Below are 18746 nucleotides of genomic sequence, written 5' to 3'. Positions count from 1 at the left end.
GAAGGAATTCACTACTTCTTTTACTGTAGAAATCATCAATTACATTTGAGTCCCTTCTGGCAACATAAACAGTGAGTAGTCAAATGTGCTAAAATATGGAGTCTGAATGCAGATGGAAGCATACTATTTGTTCTCCTTTTCCTTTGTTGTTTTGTTTTATTGCTTCATTCTCATGGTTCCTCCCATTAGTTCTAATTGTTCTTTACATCATGACTAATGGGGAAATATGCTTAACAAGAATGTATATGTAGAGCCTATATCAGATTGTATGCTGTTTGGAAGTAGTTGGGGGAGAAATGGGAGGGGGAGAAAATTAAAAACTCAAAATCCTATGCAAATGAATATTAAAAACTAAAAATAGATAAATTTTTTAAAAAAGAAAAAAAAAGGAATTGGCCTGCTGCTGATATAGGAAATCCCACGTGAGAAACTGATTGATTGTTGGGGCAGCGAGGTCGAAAGCCAGCACTTTGAGCACCAGGTGCTCCATTCTCAGGACCTGCTTCTTGGTGTAGATGGCATCTGTGATGGACACAAACTCTGCCGATTTGGGGGGTAGATCTCTTCAAACTTTGAGGCGAGGTGCATGGCAGCAGTCCTGACCAGCTGAAGCATCCCCCGCAGCACTGACACGGAGGACAGAACCTACTGATGTAGCTCATGGTCAAGTGGAGAGTCTCTTTCTGGAGCTTGCTCTCCTCCCCCACCTCCCCCAGTCAGTCCACCAAGATGGCTCGCATGCTGTTGGTTATGCCTGGCTGCTTCTTCATGTAGCCCATCTTGGGCTTATACCCCTCTTCTAATGGGCATATAAGCCTTGAGACCACTGCCATGATTGTCTTTGGTCTGAGTGACTTTAGAAAAAAGGGGAGAACTCTGGATCTCCCCAAATCATTGATTATTAATAATCATTTCTCACAGTTATCCAGGAGGAAACTGGGGCCCAGAGAAATGAAGTGACTTATTCTTATTTATTCCAAAAATCATTGCTCTACACCTGGTAGCAGCCTCAGAGTCATTTAATTTAAGGCCCTCAATTTACATATGAGGAAACTGAGGCTCAGGGAATGTAAATGACTTACCCATTTCATATTAAAGATATTAGCTGGATGGGAATCCAGGATAATCTAGTCAAACCCATTCAATTTACAGAGGAAAAGACTGAAGCCAAGACATTTGATGAGACGTCTCTGAGGTCACACCGCTACCTGGGAGGCTAGGCTGGATTTGAACTCCTGTACCTCAGAAGTTCAGCAATATAGCCACTCCATCCTGCTGCCTCCTATACTCTCATCTCAGGAGGTTACTTTCATCTCTCTAGATGTTCTAAGACTGAAATGGAAGGGATCAATGGTTTCTTTTAATTTTAAAAGAAACACAAATTCCCCAAAATGTAAAGTTTCTTCCAATAAACATTCAAGAAATATTTGTTTGTCAGAATGGAATTGTCTTCCTGTCCACATAAACTATATCTTGAATAAGTGAATCCCTTGAGCACAGCTTTGCCTTTTGATGAAATGAGAAGTTTGAAAAGATTTGCATAAAAGCTTAGCTATGGCATACCAATGCCTCTAAAAATCACCAGTGCATCCCCAAACATGGTGGAAAGGCTCCGCAGGTATCCTATCTGTGAAACAACTCACATCTTATAATGCTCACACATACACCAGAGGGGGCCTGGGGTAACATGGTAAGGCTATTACCCTGCTATTGTCAGAATAATTTTTGTCTGCCAGTGTCTTAAAAGTTAATATTTCCTTCTGACCTAACTAAGCACATCTGACAACAGGCATACACATAAGTGCGTCAAGTAACATAATACAAGAATAAAAGTAGAGAGTGTCTTTAAAACATGTGTCATTAATAAAATGATTACATTACCCAGAAATAACACCTCTCCAACTTTTAATATGGCACATAATGATAGGGTATAGAATATACGACCTCTGAAAGTATACACATTTCCCATTAAAACTCATTCATATTGTTTCTAAATAAATAACTAAATACATCAGAACTACTAAACTAAATACTAACTAAATAACTAAATACTAAATAACTAAAAACATTAGCTAAGATGCCATTGGCTGTCATTTTCCTGATATCAAAGCCTCCAAAACCATTGACAGTGAATCTGCTACACTTAGAAAAGAGCTGGTGTGATCTTCACCAAAGTATAGTTTTCTAATATTAATTTTGTGCTAAGAGACTTCTTCATGGAGAAACACTGGCCAAAGGAGAAGTCATCCTGGCTGTTGGGACTGAAGGCCCAAACCTTTCAGTATATGTGAAAGTCAGGGAAGAAGAAAAATCTTAAAAACTAATGCCTTGGGCTTCAGTGTTAGAACTTCTGGAGAGATTAGAGAGCATTAATGAACTTCAGAGTCACAAATACCTGAGGTCAAATCCTGCCTCAGACACTGCTTTTGGCTTCAATCTCTTCTACTTCATGTTGAGAGGTTTGAACTTGATGGGGTGTGCTCTCTAGCAATAGGTTCCCTAATATGACAATGGACAATGGAAAACTGATCACAGTTTTCACTTGTTAGAGACAAACTATGGAGGTCGCCAAATTCTTATCCCAAGGTACCGGCTTATTTAATAATCACCATGCATAACCAACACCACTTACATCTGTAGCTAAATACATGAGATAATTGCACATAGAAAAGATTTACATTTAAAATCATAAAAATCAAAAAAGGTATTTCATAATCTGTAACTAACCACAACTTGTGCTTTGTGAAGTGATTCTTTGTGAAGAAACCTGGGCCCAAGATAAAAACTGTCCAGAACAGCTTCTGCTGGAATTACGGTGGCTGCCATGGAGGACAGGAACCTATCACTGCAGGCAATGGCCAAGTGGAAAGTCTCCTTCAGGAGCTTGTACTCCTCCCCCGCCTCCACCAGCCAGTCCACCAAGATGGCTCTCATGCTGGTGGTTATGTCTGGCTGCTTCTTCATGTAGCTCACCTTGGATTTACACTTAACCTCCATTTCCCTAAGGTACAGACAGATGTCTTCATGGTAGTTGATGGGGTATGGGCCCAAAGTGAGACCTTTGTCCCAATTTGGGCCCCATTTGTCTATGGGCCCTAGAAAATGCTTGGACTGTCCTTGATTTCCCTTGAGGCCTTGATTCTGTCAATTGGCCTTTCATTTTGGCTACACCCAATTCCCTAATTCTGTTATCCTTGACCTAGCCTGGCCCTCCTTTGTCTTGCCTCGGCCCCAGGCCACTTCCCACCCTTGGTCCTATCTAGGCTCCATTTCCCTGGAATTCTATGACCTCATAGACTACTTGGCCACTCCTAGATCCCTCCCACACTCTTTCTGTATATAAGGTCCATCTTGTCTCCATTAAGATGCGCAGATTTTCACAGTCTAGCCAATAGCCCACAGATGCTCAGATTCCTTAAGAGTCTAGCTAATATGGCGAATCTTCAATAAACCATGTTTTTGGCCGAAAGAGCTTGGGTCAAATTCTTTCGGGCAGGACCTGCATGTCGTGATTTTGGGATTCCAGGACCCCTTCCCTCTAGACCTCATCATGTGGTTCCCTGATGCCAAACAATTAGCTCAACTGTTTCTCACACTTCTGGGGGAACATGGGGAGGTCTGGTGCACAGAGGGAAAAGGGACATAGGAGGCTTAACTAGAGAAGACTGGCTTCCCAAATTCACCACCAGGTCCCTTCCCAACAAAGGAGCAGGGCAAGAGAAGAGCATAAGGAGGGAGTATTCAAACAACAGATCCTCAAATAGGCAGGGGAGAGGGTATGTCTTGAGCTATCCCTTAGTTTTCTTCAATGCCCATGACCCAACAGGTTGAGGGGCAAGTAGGGCCAGAGTAATTAGTTAAAAAAGAGAATAGAGAACATAGCCATGACAAAGTGGGCAACCTTACCTTCAGCCTCAATTTTTGCCCTGGGCTCTATGAGAGATATGGAGAAAGTGGGAGCACTACCAAGCCCCAGGCTCCCTTGTCATTCCCAGTCTTGAGAAGAGTGGAGGATGGGGTACTGGAGGCAACTCCACCACTTTTCCAACCTCGAGGACAATCCTTTCTCCAATGTCTCTCCTGGTCACATCTTGGGCACAGTCCAAGAGGCATTGGTCGCAGGGGCTCCCTCTGGGAGGGGGTGCCCAGGAGGGGCATTCCTTGGACCAGTGGGCCTCCTTGTGGCCCTCACTGATGGGCTTTCTCTGAGGAGACATCCTGGAGGGGTACTTCTTGGACCAGTGACCCTCCAGGTGGCATCGAAAGCAGGTTTTTCCACTTCCAGAGTTGCCAGGAGCACCCTTGGGTCTTTTCCTGGCCATGGCAGCAGCCGAGAATTGAGCATGTTCTCAGTCTCTAGCCCTTTCCCTTCTTTTTCTTTCCTCTGCTGCTACTAAGTCTCTGTTGCTAAAAACTCCAAAGGCCATCTCCAAAGGACCTGAGGTGTTTGGGGTCCCATTGCTAATTTCTGCAATTTCCTCCTAATATCTGGGGCAGACTGATTAATGAAATACATGCTAAGGATTGTTGCTCCTTCTATAGAGTCGGGATCTAAATTCGTATACTTCTTAATAGCTTCTAGTAGCCTATCTTGGAAAAGGGCAGAGTTTTCCTTTTCTCCCTGAATAATTTCCTTAATTTTTTGAAAATTTACTTGTTTTTGAAATGCAGTTCTTAGTCCTTCTAACAGACAAATTACCATGTGGTCTCTCTTTGCCCTATCCTCATTCTTCTTATAATCCCATCTTGGGTCAGTAGTGGGAACAGCAGCTGTTCCTGGGGGGTATCTTGTGGGGTTATTGGTAGCAAAACGATCCCCAAATTTTTGGGCCTCTTCCCAGATTCTCCTCTTCTCTTCAGTGATACAACAGGTAGAGAAAAGGATATGCAAATCACCCCAAGAAAGCTCGAATTGTAGGGCTATGTCTCTAAAGCCCTCAGTAAACTTAGTGGGGTCTTCTATCACCCCAGTTTCTATTTGACCCAAATGAGGTCTGAACTGGAGAACATAACATGTACCCTAATTGTCCCATTAGGTGAGACAGGAATTTCCCTTAGGGGGAAAAGTCCTGAAGGCACTGTGGCAACTGGGGCTAGGGAGGAAGGGAGATAGGAAGTCCCACTTCTTGTGAGTGAGGGACTGGGGAATGCTGGCTGAACTGGACTGGACTGCAAAGCCAGGGGATCCGGAGGGCAAAGGGAAAATCATCTGACACCAGAGGAGGGGGAGGGGTCAGGGAAGGACATACCACTGAGGCTGGGGCCTGGGTAGTCCTTGCCTCAGGATAAAGGGCCTGGGGAGGAGGTGCTGAGGCAAGGCCCTTGTCCAAAACCTGAGTAGGGGTCACCTCCAGAGCAGGGGCCTGCGAAGGAAATGCAGGGTAGGCAGGATATGAAGGGAGATAGATTAGAGGAAGAGGGAAGGTAAACCAAGGGAAGGATGGGGGGACATGGGAAACAGGGTCAGCCAGGGGAAATGGGGTTGAGATAGGAGTTGGGGAGGTGGTATTAATGGAGGATGGGAAGAGGGGGGTGACCCATAAGTGGGTCATTCAAAAAGTCTAGTTGATTCACATTCCCCATTTGTGGGATGGCTTCCCATCGTTCCTTGGATGCAGCCTGTGCTCAGTTCCAGGCAACCTCCTCTTTGGGACCCCCTTGAGGCAGGGACAACTCTACATCCCTTGCCAGCAGGAAGTAGTTTCAGAAGCTGAGACCTTCACCCCTTACCCCAAAATAATTTGGGTTCCATTTGTCTGAGGGGGGAATGCAACATTCCCAACCGACACCAGGTGGCACCGCGAGACCATGTTATAAAACTTAGTCAATTAATTGTTCCAAACACATTTTTTAAGCATTTACTGCATTCCAGAGGCTTCTCTAGGTGCTGAGGATCAGAGAAAATACATGAGGCACTCCCTGCCATGAAAAGCATATGCATAAATATGTCTATAAACAACATCAACAAAAGAAAATATACTGACGTGGGGGTATAATAACTAGAAAGGATCCTGTCAGTCAGTCAGTCAGTCAGTATTTATTAAGTGCCTGCTGTGTGCCAGGCCCTGTGCTAAGTGCTAGAGATGGAAAAAGAGACTAAAGACCATCACTGGCCTCAACTACCTCATAGTCTAATTGGAAAGTCAAACAACAAACAAAATAAAGCTAAATTCAGGATAAATAGTAATTAATTTATGTGAGGGACTGTCTGATGTTGGCAGCTACCAGGTTGGGCGCTGTGGCAAGAGTAGGGTAAGATCTGGGTATTTTGGAAGTCGAGGCAGGGGCTGTGGTAGGCAGAGTCGTGTGTACTGGGATGGGCTGGATCAGAGAAGCCCTGAGGCAATTGGGCAGTGCTATGAGATAAGCTGGGTGCAAGGAAGTAGCCGAGCTTGAGCTCCTGAGGCAAGGGGCAGTGCCATGTGGGAGTGGGATGGCAGAGGACTGAGTTCCCTCTGCTTAGTCCCCTCCCTATATGCAACGTCATCCCCAGATGCCTCTTGTGACTTTCCTGACTTCCTGGGTCCCTTTGTGCAGCACTGACCCAGTCCCCTCCTGAGTCTGACTTCCTAGGTCATGTACTCTTGTCTATGCGTCAATCCCAGATGCCTCCTTCCTGTATCCAATCCTAGCCTCCTACATCACTCCCTCCCCCTTGGTGTGCTAAACTCAGACAGCCCCTTCCGGTATCTGACCCTACAATCATTGGCTAGTAGCGGGCTGGGGAGGAGGGGCTAGGTAGGTACTTAGGAACAAGCGTGGTCAGATCACGCGTGCGCTCTCCCCTGGCTCCTGCCCTGTTGCTCTGGCCTTGCTGTTTGGGCTTGCTATGATGGTTTGCTGTGTTGGCCTCTGAATAAAGCTCTGGTGTTGGTGCCTCCCGATGGCTCGTCTCTGTGTGGTGATCCGGCTCAGAACCGAAGACCCAGGTGTGGGTAAGACTCTGGTAGTGTACTTCTTTTAAGAGAAGTAGGTACTGGCGCACGACTGGCAGAAGGTCGGAGTGCGGCCCGTATAAATTTAGATGAGCAAGACACTAGAATTTAGAAGGTTTGGGACAGGCTTCATGTCAAATATAGGATGTTAACTACAACTTAAAAAAAAACAAGAGCCAGTAGTGATAAGTAAGGAGGAAAATGACTCCAGGGATACTGGGCTGGCAGAGAAAATCACTGGCACCAACGGATAGAGTATCTTGGTTGTGGAACACCAAGGAGGCCATTGTGACAAGTTCAAAGAATAAGTGGAAGGGAGTAAGGTATAAGAAGATGGGAAAGGTAGGAGGTGAAAGGCATTTGATGCCAAACAGAGGATTTTGTATTTATTCGTTGAGGTGATATGGATACACTGGAGTTTAATGAGGAGGGAGATGACAAGGTTACACCTGTGCTTTAGGAAAATCACTTTGGTGACTGAATGGAGGATGGAATGAATTGAGGAGAGACTTAGGGACAGGCAGACCCAAGAACAAGCTACTACAAGGCAAGACCAGTATATGCATAAGCGATGAAAGTTTGCAGCACTGAGAAGGGGGCATATTGTAGAGATTTTACAAAGTGGAAACAAAAGGCTTTGCACACAGACTTGATATGAGGTATGAGAAATAGTAAGTAGTCAAGGCTAACACCTTGGTTGTTATCCTGAAGGTTTGGGAGGATGATGGTATATAGTAATAGAGATGAGAGAAGGAGATGTAGGAGGACAGATGAGTTTGGTTTTAGACAAATTGAGTTGAAGATGTCTGTTGGACATCCAGTTCCAAATGTCTGAAATACAGGTAAAGGTGCAAGATTGAAGATAAGCAGACCGGTTGGGGCAGAAGAAGAAGAAATGAGAATCATCAACAAAGGAGTGGTCATTAAATTCATGGAATTTTATGAGTTCAACAAGGGTAACAGTATAAAGAGAGAGGAGAAAATGACCAAAGAGGGAACTCTGTGTGACACCTACAGTTAGAGGGCATGATATGGATGAAGAGCTAGTAAAGGAGAATGAGAAGGAGCAGTTAGCTTAATAGGAGAACAAGCTGAGATTGCTGTCTCTATGGAGAAAGAAAAACCTTGAGAGAAGGGAAAAGAATATCAAGGAAGAAAGAGTGATCAGCAGTGACAAAGGCTGCAGAGAGTTTGGGAAGAATGAGGGCTGAGAAGAGAAGAGGATTTAGCAACTAGGAAATCACTGACAGTGTTGAAGACAGCAGCATTGGTGAAATGATAAAGGTGGAAGACAGATTATACGGGATTTGAAGTGAGTGAGAGGAGAGGAACGGGAAGCACCTATTGTAGATAGCCTTTTCAAAGAGGTTAGCCACAAAAAGCAGAAAAGATACGGGTTGATAGTGGGGAAAGAAGAAACAAGTAATAGTTTTGTGAGGATGGGTAAGACATGAGCATGTTTGCAGACAGTAGGGCATGAGCCAGTAGAGAGGGAGAGATTCAAAGTAAGGGATAGAATGGGAATGACAGAGAGAATAATCTTTTGGGGAAGATAAGATGGAATAAGATTGCTAAACAATGTAGAGGACTTGGCCTTGTTAATTTGGAAGAAAACCCCATCATGAGAAACAGTGGTGAAAGAGTAGATAATGACAGAAAGTGTATGATTGATATAAGATGAGGAAGAAGAGGAAAGAAAGAGCTCAGTGTGAATGGCCTCAATTGCTTTCTGTAAAAAATGAAGCAAGATTTTCAGCTGAGAGCTAGGAGGCCATGAGGAGTTTGAAAAGTGATGAAAAGGTTTGGAAGAGCTGCTATGAAGAGTGAGGATAGTGAGTTGATAAGAGTAGTATAGTAGTATTTCCAAGCAGCAATGAGGATGGAGTTGAAACTATGTTACATAAATTTGTAGTGGATCCAGTAATAATGGCTTTGTGATTGTCTCCACCTTTATTCAGCAGAACAAGTGTAAGGTAAAAGGTGGCAAATGGAATGAGAGATCTCAATCTGAGGCTTGGCAAAACATAATTAGTGAAATGATAAGGTGGCTAGGGATATGAAGGAAGAGAATAGCGTAGAATTGAAATTGCTCACCAAGAGAGAAAGATGGGAAAAATAGAGAAAGTGGCTACTGGAGGTTCGATGACCTGGAAGATAAGTGAGGGGTAGTGGAATTGGAGGTCACATTGTGTATAAAGAATAAAGTTTGGACTGCTTTCTTGGATTCCTGACATGGTGCGAGAGAGCGGGAGAGCGGGTGGGAAAGCCCTGGAAGGATAAGCAAAAGGATTAATGTTTAGCAAGTCTGGAGAGCACTAGAGTGCTGATCTTATGAACCCTTAGAGGAAGTGAACTAGAACTTTTGCAGCACTGCTGGTGATTTGACACCCAGAAATAGAAAGTAAGCTCATCAACCCAGGTCATTGTAAAGTGTTTATGCATTAACTTATTAATCATCTGCAACATTCGCAGAATCATGGAAAAGATCAGTGTCGAGGTCCTTTTTTTGGAATGTGAGGAAACTGAGACCCAGTGATGTGCTACTCATGTTCATTCAATCCAGGTTGTGACCTCACATTCCACTTGAGAACCTAGAAAATGATCAATGATGCCAGCGATATGCTGGCAGCTGCTTTGGAGTAGATGGATGGAATTATAGCAGGTTCTAAGGCTCTAGAATATTCTAATGGGATTTTTTGATTGTCAGTCTCCAACCTCCCCATTGGTGGGAAACTTGTGAGCCTTGCATCTGGTGGAAAATCTTCATGGATTGTTAAAGATGATGGAAATGGATGAGAAGGAAGGATTGAGATTTCAAGTCCCCGACTCAACAGCAGAAACTCGGATTGAAACTTCAGAGTCAAATGACCAATGGACATATATCTGGAAATGGAGATGTATATCAAAAAAGGCTACCACACTTAGAACATGACAAAGAATCTCTGGTTCTCCAGGTAAGCATATTAACATGTCAGGTGGAAGCTCAGGGAGAAAAGATTTGTGATTCAGAGTTTTGTCTTGAAGAGCACAGGGAGAAATTAAATGCTACAGAAGAAATGTTAAAGCAGGAACTTCTGAGTAGAACATCTCTAGAAACTCAGAAATTGCACCTCGTGGCTGAAGTATCTAACTTAAAGCTAAAATTGACTTCTGTAGAGAAGGACAGATTAGACTAAGAAGATAGGTTCAGATATACTGAGAGCCTAATGCAGGAAATTAATGATTTGAGATTAAGAGTTGGTGAAATGGACAATGAGAGACTTCAATATGAGAAAAAGTTTAAATCTACCAAAGAAGAACTTATATCTTTAAAAGAATAGCCAGAAGAAAAAGAATCTGAAGTAAAAAGATTACAAAAAAAAACTGGTTTGCAAAATGAAAGGAGAAGGAATTGAAGTGATTGATAGAGATATTGAAGTACAGAAAATGAGAAAATCTATGGAGTCCCTGACGGCAGCAAATGAGGAAAAGGATTGAAAAATTGAAGATATTAGACAATGTTTGAGCAGACACAAGAAAAGTACAGGATATGGTGATACTGCCTCAAGGAAAAAAAGGCAAAGTAGATTAATATGAAGAATTACCTAGCTCAAGTTCAGCCTTGCTAGAAATGCAGTGTCAGTGATCTGGAGAAAAGTCCACCTTCTATTCCAGTTACAGGATCTCCTAGCCATGATGTATTGAACACAAGTGTTCCAGAAGAGCTCCACATGAGCATCTTGTAAGTTTCAATGCCTTTGTTTTCAGCAATATCCAAACACTTGGAAATATATGACAATTCAAAATCTCCACCCAAATCAGAGACTTCTGCAGACGTGAATGATGGAAAAAACAATTCTTGATGCTGCTTTAGAAGGGCAAATGTGTGATAAACTGTTATCTTCAACTTTGCAAAAATCCAGCAGCCTGTGCATCGAAGAAAGTAGTATCTGAAACGGAAAAGGAACTTCTTCAGAAGCCTCAAGAGACAGTACCTCATCTGCAAATCAGTAAATTTGGAAGCCTCCCTCCCAAAGTCCAAGGACCTCGCCCTTTAGCAGATGACAATGCCTTTGGCACTCAAAAAGACCTGATCTTCCTTTGGATGGGGCTTTTTTTTTAAGATTAGAAACAACAAGAGGACAGCAAGCACACCAAATCTGGTTGAAACAGAAAAGGAAACTGCTGAGGACCCAGCTCTGGCTGGCTTATGTTCTCTACAAAAGGATGCAGAGTGCACCAGTCTCTTCCAGATATCTCCACTTTCTCCAGACTCCAAAAAGAAATCCAGGGGTGTCATGAAGTTATTTGGAAAACTTAGGAGAAGTCAGTCTACCACTTTCAATCCAGATGATATTTCTGAGCCCGAGTTCAAAAGAGGTGTAACAAGAGCTACTACTGGGCCTCTTCTGGGTTGGTGTAGAGACTCAGGACAATCCAACAGTGACTTGAATATGTTGTTTGCCAAATGGACAAACAAGCAGGTTTGCAACTGGCTCCTGGAGCAAGGATTATGTTCATACATGAATTCAGGCAAACAATGGATTGTATCTGGGTAAACTCTCTTGTAGCCTTCTCTGCAAGATCTAGAAAAGGAAATAGGAATTAAACATTCACTTTATCGAAAAAAACTACAGCTAACTCTACAAGCCCTGGGATCTGAAGAGGAAACTAATCATAGAAAGCTGGATTTCAACTGAGTTATCAGGTGTTGGATGACATTGGTCTTCCAATGTCCAAACTAAGACTTAGTTTGATGAAGGAAGGGTAGGTGGTCAGATGCTCCATTATATGATTGTTGATGATTGAGTTGTCTTTTGAAGGTTGTTAGTGTGCTACACCAAAACAGCCATCCAGGTGCTAAGGATAAATAACTTTGAACCCAACTGTCTACAGAGGTGACCATCACATGAGAATAATATCACTCCTTCAGATGTTTCTCAATGGACCAATCATCGAGTAATAGAATGGCTACAGTCTGTAGATTTGGCAGAATAAGTACCAAATTTGAGAGGGAGTGGTATGTGTGGTGGACTCTTGGTTTTGGAGCCTAATTTCAATGTTGAAACAATGGCTCGGTTGTTAAATGTTCCACCAAGTAAAATACTGTTGAGACAACATTTGGCCACCCATTTCAACTTATTGATTGGTGTTGAGGCTCAATGTCAGAAGCGTGAGGTGATGGAGTCACCAGGTTATGTACTACTAACAGCTACTGCCAAAGTGAAACCAAAGAAACTCGCCTTCATCAATTTTGGGAATCTAAGAAGAAAGAAACAAGAAGATATGGAGGAATATATATGCCCAATGGAATTGGGACAGGTATCAAGAAATGCAGCCAAGAAAGGATATAGTCCTGGTTTGGACATTCATCAATAGGATAATGATGATTTGGACAGACTATAACAGATGGAAGATTCAGAAGGAACAGTAAGGCAAATTGGGGCATTTTTCAGAAGGCATCAACAATTTAACACACATGTTAAAAGAAGATGACATGTTTAAAGACTTTGCCACACATTCTCCTGGTGTTAGTATTACAGAAGAAGACTCCAATGTATGACAGTGACAGTGACAGCTAGATACCCATTAGGAGTCCTCTTTTCTGTCCTATTTCAGAAACACATTCAGGACATGTACTGGGCTACAGATTGTTCTTTCTATTGTGTTCACTTCTACTTGGGTAGAAGTGATATTTTTTTTTCAAAGGGAAAAGGGAGGGGGTGGGGCAGATGCCTATTCTGAACTTGCTATGAACAATGAAAAACTGTTGAGTGTTAGTATAATGGTTTTTAGTCTAATGTACAATTCTGAGACATATTTAAAATATTGATTTTTAAATGATGTTACCATATTGTCCGTCTTCACAAAGAAAATGAGTTATTAAGTAAAGTATTCCATTTCATTTGCTGTGGCTTTTTTTTTGATACATCCAAGATACACTTCTCTTTAAGAGGAATTAAGGCAGACCTGCACACCTTGGCAGTAGATAGAGACCACAATTAAAATAGGCTAAACTTCTTCAGGCTGCAGAGATGGGTTTTTGGCAGCTCACATGGAGGGCTGCCATGCAGTGAGAAAGGGACAGAAGCCCTCACATTGTTGCTGCTTCTTCGCATAGTGGGCATCAGCTGTGTTGATATGTGGCTACACTCACTTTGTCCCTGTTCAAAGCCAGTAATGACCAAAAACACAGTGAAAAGACATGGCTTTGGCACCTCTCAGACTAGAGACAGACTAGTTGCCGAGAGTCACGTGACAAGAGAGTACACAGTAGCAACCCAACCGCCAATTTACACAACTAGCACACAAGTGACTAGTGGAAGGCCGGTTAAGCTGGCATGGACAAAGCACTTGTTATGCCTTTACTTTCTTTACATCCTTTACATTTTTTGTGGGGCACCTGAAATCCTTTTGCACCTATATGTTGTGCGGGTCTGAATTAAAGTTACCTTGCTTGACAGCCTGGGCTCAATCAAGCAAAAGTAGGGATTAGCAAAAGAGTAAAGATAACACCAAAGCCTTTGTTGTTGCCCTCTGCAGTTCAAGGAGTGACCTTGTCAAAGACCATTCTGTACTCCAGCAAGGCTGTTTTTCATGGAGATACTTCTTGGGGTCATAGATCATAAGAATTTTAAACCATAAGCACCTTGACTGCCCCTATCAGGGCCTGCCATTGGGAAACCTTCCCCCATCTTCTGGTATGTGTATTTCTTTGTTGGCTTCAGAAGTGATGCCAGTCCAACCTTTGATTCTCCTGGTCTTAGATTTCCAATTTTCCATCAAGTTCTGGTCTGTCACAAATGGCAATCTTTCAGTTTGGTAACTTCATTTTTTTTTTAACCTATTCAGATTTATACTCAGCTTTGCTGGGCAAAGCCCTACTGTTTTTTAACATAGGTAAAAGCTGCTAGGTGTTGGCGTTATCCTTATTAAATACCATAGACCTACAATTTTTTTTTGTGTTGCATATTATATTTTCTCCTTTCAAGGAAGCTTGAAACTTGGCTAAGAGTTTTCATCCTGGGATCTCTTCTTAGGTTTCTTCTGATTCTTACATTTCAAAATCAAATTTTCTGGTCAGAGCTGTTCTTTTCCGCAAGAAAGTCTGAAAATCCTCTAATTCGTTAAAGGACACACATGCATTTTTGCTGTGTCAGGTGGGGTCTGGGAGGGAAACATTCCTTCCTGATATAGGATTCAGTTGGCATCCTCCATGGTTTTAGGGACACATTCCCAAACCAAGTTCCTTGAGAATACCACCAGATGCTTCACATCAGATGCTTTCTTCAATAGGTCTTCAAAAGCAGAACAGGTCCTGGGGCTGGGCTCCTGCTCCTGCTCACTGTTTCTGCTGCTCAGCTTCTGCTCCTTGACTCGTGTACTGCTCTGAAGTCCACAACTTAAAACACCTTCAGGGCAAATCAGCTTGCAGTCTTCTTTTCTTCTTCATTTCCCAGCTCTTCTCTAGGGCCAACTCTCAATAGAATTCTGCCTCTTTCTGCACCGCTATTAATACTGCTCTTGACTTCTGCAGCAACACAGGCAATGCACGCTCCTTAGCCGGGCTTCCCCATGCGTGTTGGCCACAGGTGTACTTCTACTCTCTTGCCTTTGTGCTGCATGTGGGGTTTGTGGCAAGTGTCCCGGTCTTTTCCACATGTTTCTGCCCGCCTGTGTAGGTAGTTCAGCTCTTTGAACCCTGGAGGAATGCCCTAGTCCTGGTTATTTTTGGTTGGGCAAACATACAGGTTGGGGGTGGGGATGGCTCTAGTCCTAATTAAAAAAGAATTTTTAGGGGCAGCTAGGTGGTCCAGTGGATAGTGCTCAGGCCTTGGAGTCAGGAGGACCAGAATCCAAATCTAGTCTCAGATCAGATACTTGACATCTACTAGCTGTGTGACCCTGAGCAAGCCACTTGACCCTGATTGCTTCTCCAAAAAGGAAAAAAAAATTCTTAACTTGTGAGTTATTTTAAATATATACACATCGATATCTGCATTTCAATACAATTAAAATCCTATGTATTTTATTCTATGCATTTCAAATATTCAGATAAGGTATCTCAATACAAAAATAATTAGGAACTTGGGGTGTGTGGTAGTGTTGAGGTTTAGAGGTTTAGGGATGCTAGACCCCAAAATCATGACAGGCAGGTCCTGCCCAAATTAATTCAACCCAAGCCTTGTTTCAGGCAAATGCAAGATATATTAAAGATCCACCATATTGGCCAGACTCTTAAGGAATCTAAGCATTTGTGTCACTAATAGAAGTGGGCCAGATTTTAAGAATCTGAGCCTACTGTGGCTTTTTTTAAACAAAAATTAAGTGATCACTGATAAATTTCTCAACATCAATACATAGAATTCCTTAACTATTTAATGTGTTCACCTGAATGTCACAGTTATGTCCTTACATGCCTTTTTACTATTTCTGTCTCATTTTTGTACAGTTTTCTAAACATATACACATACTTAAATATATTAAATCATAATAAATAGAACTTTTATGTCATAGGAAGATAATGAAAAGATTGTTGTTGCTGCTTTTTTAAACATGTGTTGATTACCATTTGCATATGTACCAGCTGGTTCCTGGAAAGATTAGACTTTCTGAACTCAGGACTTGCTTATCTTACCAAATGCTGACAGCGTTGACTATTGTGACAAAATTAGTGACAAGTTAAGTTAGTAAATCTGAAATCCCCAAGAATTATTTTTTCTGTCATGGGTTGGAATATTATGCTATTTAAGATTTTGACTTCAAATTCTGGATTCTTTTACCTAAGAGAAGAATGTGAGGGCTATTTTTTCATTCTGCAACTAGAATAGCTTTTTTTTTTATTACAAGGATTCCTTTAGAAAGAATTTAAAAATTAAAAAAAAAACTTTATAGTATTAAAATCCTTATTTTCCTTCTATAAACATCAAAATCCTACTAGTTGGTTGCCTAGTATATTTTAATTGTAAACCCTTCCTGCTACCAATCAATGGAACTTTTGAAACAGATAACTTCTCTAAAATTTTATTGCAAAATAAAGTTCCATCCAATCTATTTAGTATTCTTATACTGGAAAAGTAGCTTGTGATGCCAATTTTGTGATGTGAAGTGGAGCCTAAACTGTTCTATAGTTCAGTGGTCCTATGGTCTTTGGAAAGAGAAGAGAAAACTACAAATAAATCCATTGCCTACCATTATGTTTTTTAAGGATATTGAAAATTTTTTGAACCAATAATGTATGTACATAAATCCTCATGCTAATGAGTATACATTCACTTCTTTATTCAGTAGCACAACTAAGGAAATAGTCCTGCTCATGAATTTTAAGGGAGTTCATAAATACTATTAGGATACATAAATTGTAAACTTTATTTAAATAGCAGAGACATAAATTTTCCATTTGTCACTAGGAGATTCTTCCCAGGTCTTGTAGTTTTAGATTGTTTATTTATAACTACCATGAGTTGATAAGAATATTATTATGCTACCTTTAACCCTATAAATCAGTATTTGATAATGGCACTAGAAACTGTTGTTAATATACCATGTTCATATTTTAATATAAATACAAATGGCCATACATATTGCTTATTGAAAAATTCCTTACCGATTTCTCGTTATGGCCCTAAATAATAATATCTGGAGAATAATACAAAAGCCAAATTAGCTTCATTTAGAACAATCTAGATAACAATTTTTATAACACTGTTTTTAAAAAGAAAATTATAAGAGTGTGCACCACTGGGTATTTCTATGTAAAAGCAAATAAAAGAGTCAACTAGAAATTTCCATATATTCTGATTCTTAGTTTTTATAATTTTTTGACAACCTATCAGGCTTATTTTGTGACATCAGTAGACACATATAATATATGCCAAAGAACAGAAATATGAGAGTATGACTTGGAATGTTTTATTGCTAATAATAAAAAGAATGTAGGCACCTAGGCGGATGGAGGGTCATAGTGCAAGGGGTAGAAATATGAAAAATAAATTTATTGGCATTGCCTGCAATTTCCAGAAGTAAAAAGACATACTATGAAAAGAAGGGCATAAAAGAAATTAAAGTGCTAATTTTAATTCAACTAAAAATTTAAAACTGTTTGGGAAGCAAATATTGAGAGTATAAAGTAGAAAACAGCAACGTGTAGAATTCCAGGGAAGACTGGATGCTTTGTGTGGATGTTAGTTACTAAGCCTTATTAAACCAGTTTGAGTCAGTCCAAACAGAATACATCCAGCTGACAAACCAGGAAGCATAATTTGTTTATCTACCTATGCCAGGGTATATAGTTAGTGCTTTAGGGTTGGAAAACAGAGATGTCATATACAATAGCAGTAGCTTTAACGACTATCTACAAAACTTATTTTGTGAAAAAAAATCTAGCCTGATGGCATCTCATTCTGGAAATTTTGAAGTCATAGATTACGAAGAAAATGAGCCAAAAATCATCCCAAGAAGTGACTTGGAAGGACAAGCCTGATCTCATTGCTATGTGTAACATTTTCAGTCGAGCTGTGTTCTATGCTTCTCAGAAACTGAAGAATTATCTTGGATTTGAAGATCCTCAAAGTAAACTGTTCCCAGATTCCAACACACTGAATGAGATCTTTTTAATTCATTTTATTAGTTTCTGCCATGAAAAGGGAATGGATGAAAAGATTATTACTAACAAAATGATCAAGAATCAGGCCATGTTGTTTGGGGCTGACTGGATCTGGACCTTCTGTGGATCTCATAAGGAAATCCTAATTCAGCTGGCTGTACAGATTTTACAGATGTCCACAGCCCTCCATATTGAATCTAATCCCTGTGACCTGCTCAGTAAGGAAGTGGTATTAGACGTGTGTTCTACGGGGCAAAATCGGTTTGAGAAGATGGAAGAACTCTGTGATTTGATAGGTGAGGACTGTCTGGGTTTACTTAACATCTTTGGTGTACCAGGAAAGCCTAAAGACATCAGAAGAGTTCTTTTGGACAGTATCAAAATGAGAAAATTCAAAACTGTTTGTCTGGAGTGAAGGCTGTAAAACATTTTATGTTAAGCACAAAAAACTGTCTGTCTACCAAAGAACTATTAGAAAACTACCTGTGTAAAAATAATAGACTGAATGAATTGGGAAAGGTTTATATTAATTTTCTCTGAATTTTAGATAGCTAAGTAAGCCAAGCAAATATAAACCCATATATCAAAGCAAAGGTTCTTTCAAGTGTAAGAGCATTATTTAATGTGACAGCATTATTTAATGCATTTAGTGTGTTAAATGGGTTTAGAACAGCATTGTATAAAATGATAGATTCACTTCTTTTGATGGCAAAAATTATGAGTTAGCTGCCATGCTCTAAATGATTATACTACTGTGATCATGAAGAAGAAAAATGGTCTATAGATAAGAGGATTTTTGAATTCTTGAACATGGAGGTTGTATATCTAAGGAAAATGGCAAAATTAAGGCTATGGTCATTGTTGTATGTAGCTAAAGTGGGATGGAGCAGTAGGACATGGGAAGTGAGTAGGTTGAGGAAAGGAGTGGTTAAGTTCTATTTCAGGAATAGTCAATATGTAAGGTAAAGTCCACTTCTATGAGGCCAGAAGTTGGAGAGGGGTAAAAAAAAAAGTGAGTCATTTTTCAAATTCACTGAGGAAGAATGGGGAGTGACCTCTGTCTGTAGACGACTACCAAGATTCTGGATGGGTGATAGATATGAAAAGCTGAACCTCAAAGGAAGACATGTTACTGCCAGATTGATTTGAGGAGAAATTAATATTCCAACTCCACACAGACAGGTGAAATGAGGGTCATGTGTGAAGGTATAGGCAATTCTAGAAAA

At 40.9% G+C, this 18746-nt stretch overlaps 3 pseudogenes; 2 read left to right on the top strand and 1 right to left on the bottom strand.

Moving 5' to 3' along the window:
- Positions 1 to 370: 370 nt before the first annotated feature.
- On the bottom strand, positions 371 to 2964 carry LOC114053402 (annotated as a pseudogene).
- A 6569-nt stretch (positions 2965 to 9533) lies between these two features.
- On the top strand, positions 9534 to 12477 carry LOC114053431 (annotated as a pseudogene).
- Positions 12478 to 17350: 4873 nt separating this feature from the next.
- On the top strand, positions 17351 to 18060 carry LOC114053415 (annotated as a pseudogene).
- Positions 18061 to 18746: the final 686 nt, after the last annotated feature.

Source organism: Vombatus ursinus, unplaced genomic scaffold, assembly GCF_900497805.2.
Source record: "Vombatus ursinus unplaced genomic scaffold, bare-nosed wombat genome assembly UNPS02004088.1, whole genome shotgun sequence".
NCBI classification, from domain to species: domain Eukaryota; kingdom Metazoa; phylum Chordata; class Mammalia; order Diprotodontia; family Vombatidae; genus Vombatus; species Vombatus ursinus.
This window is presented reverse-complemented; position numbering and strand designations above follow the sequence as displayed.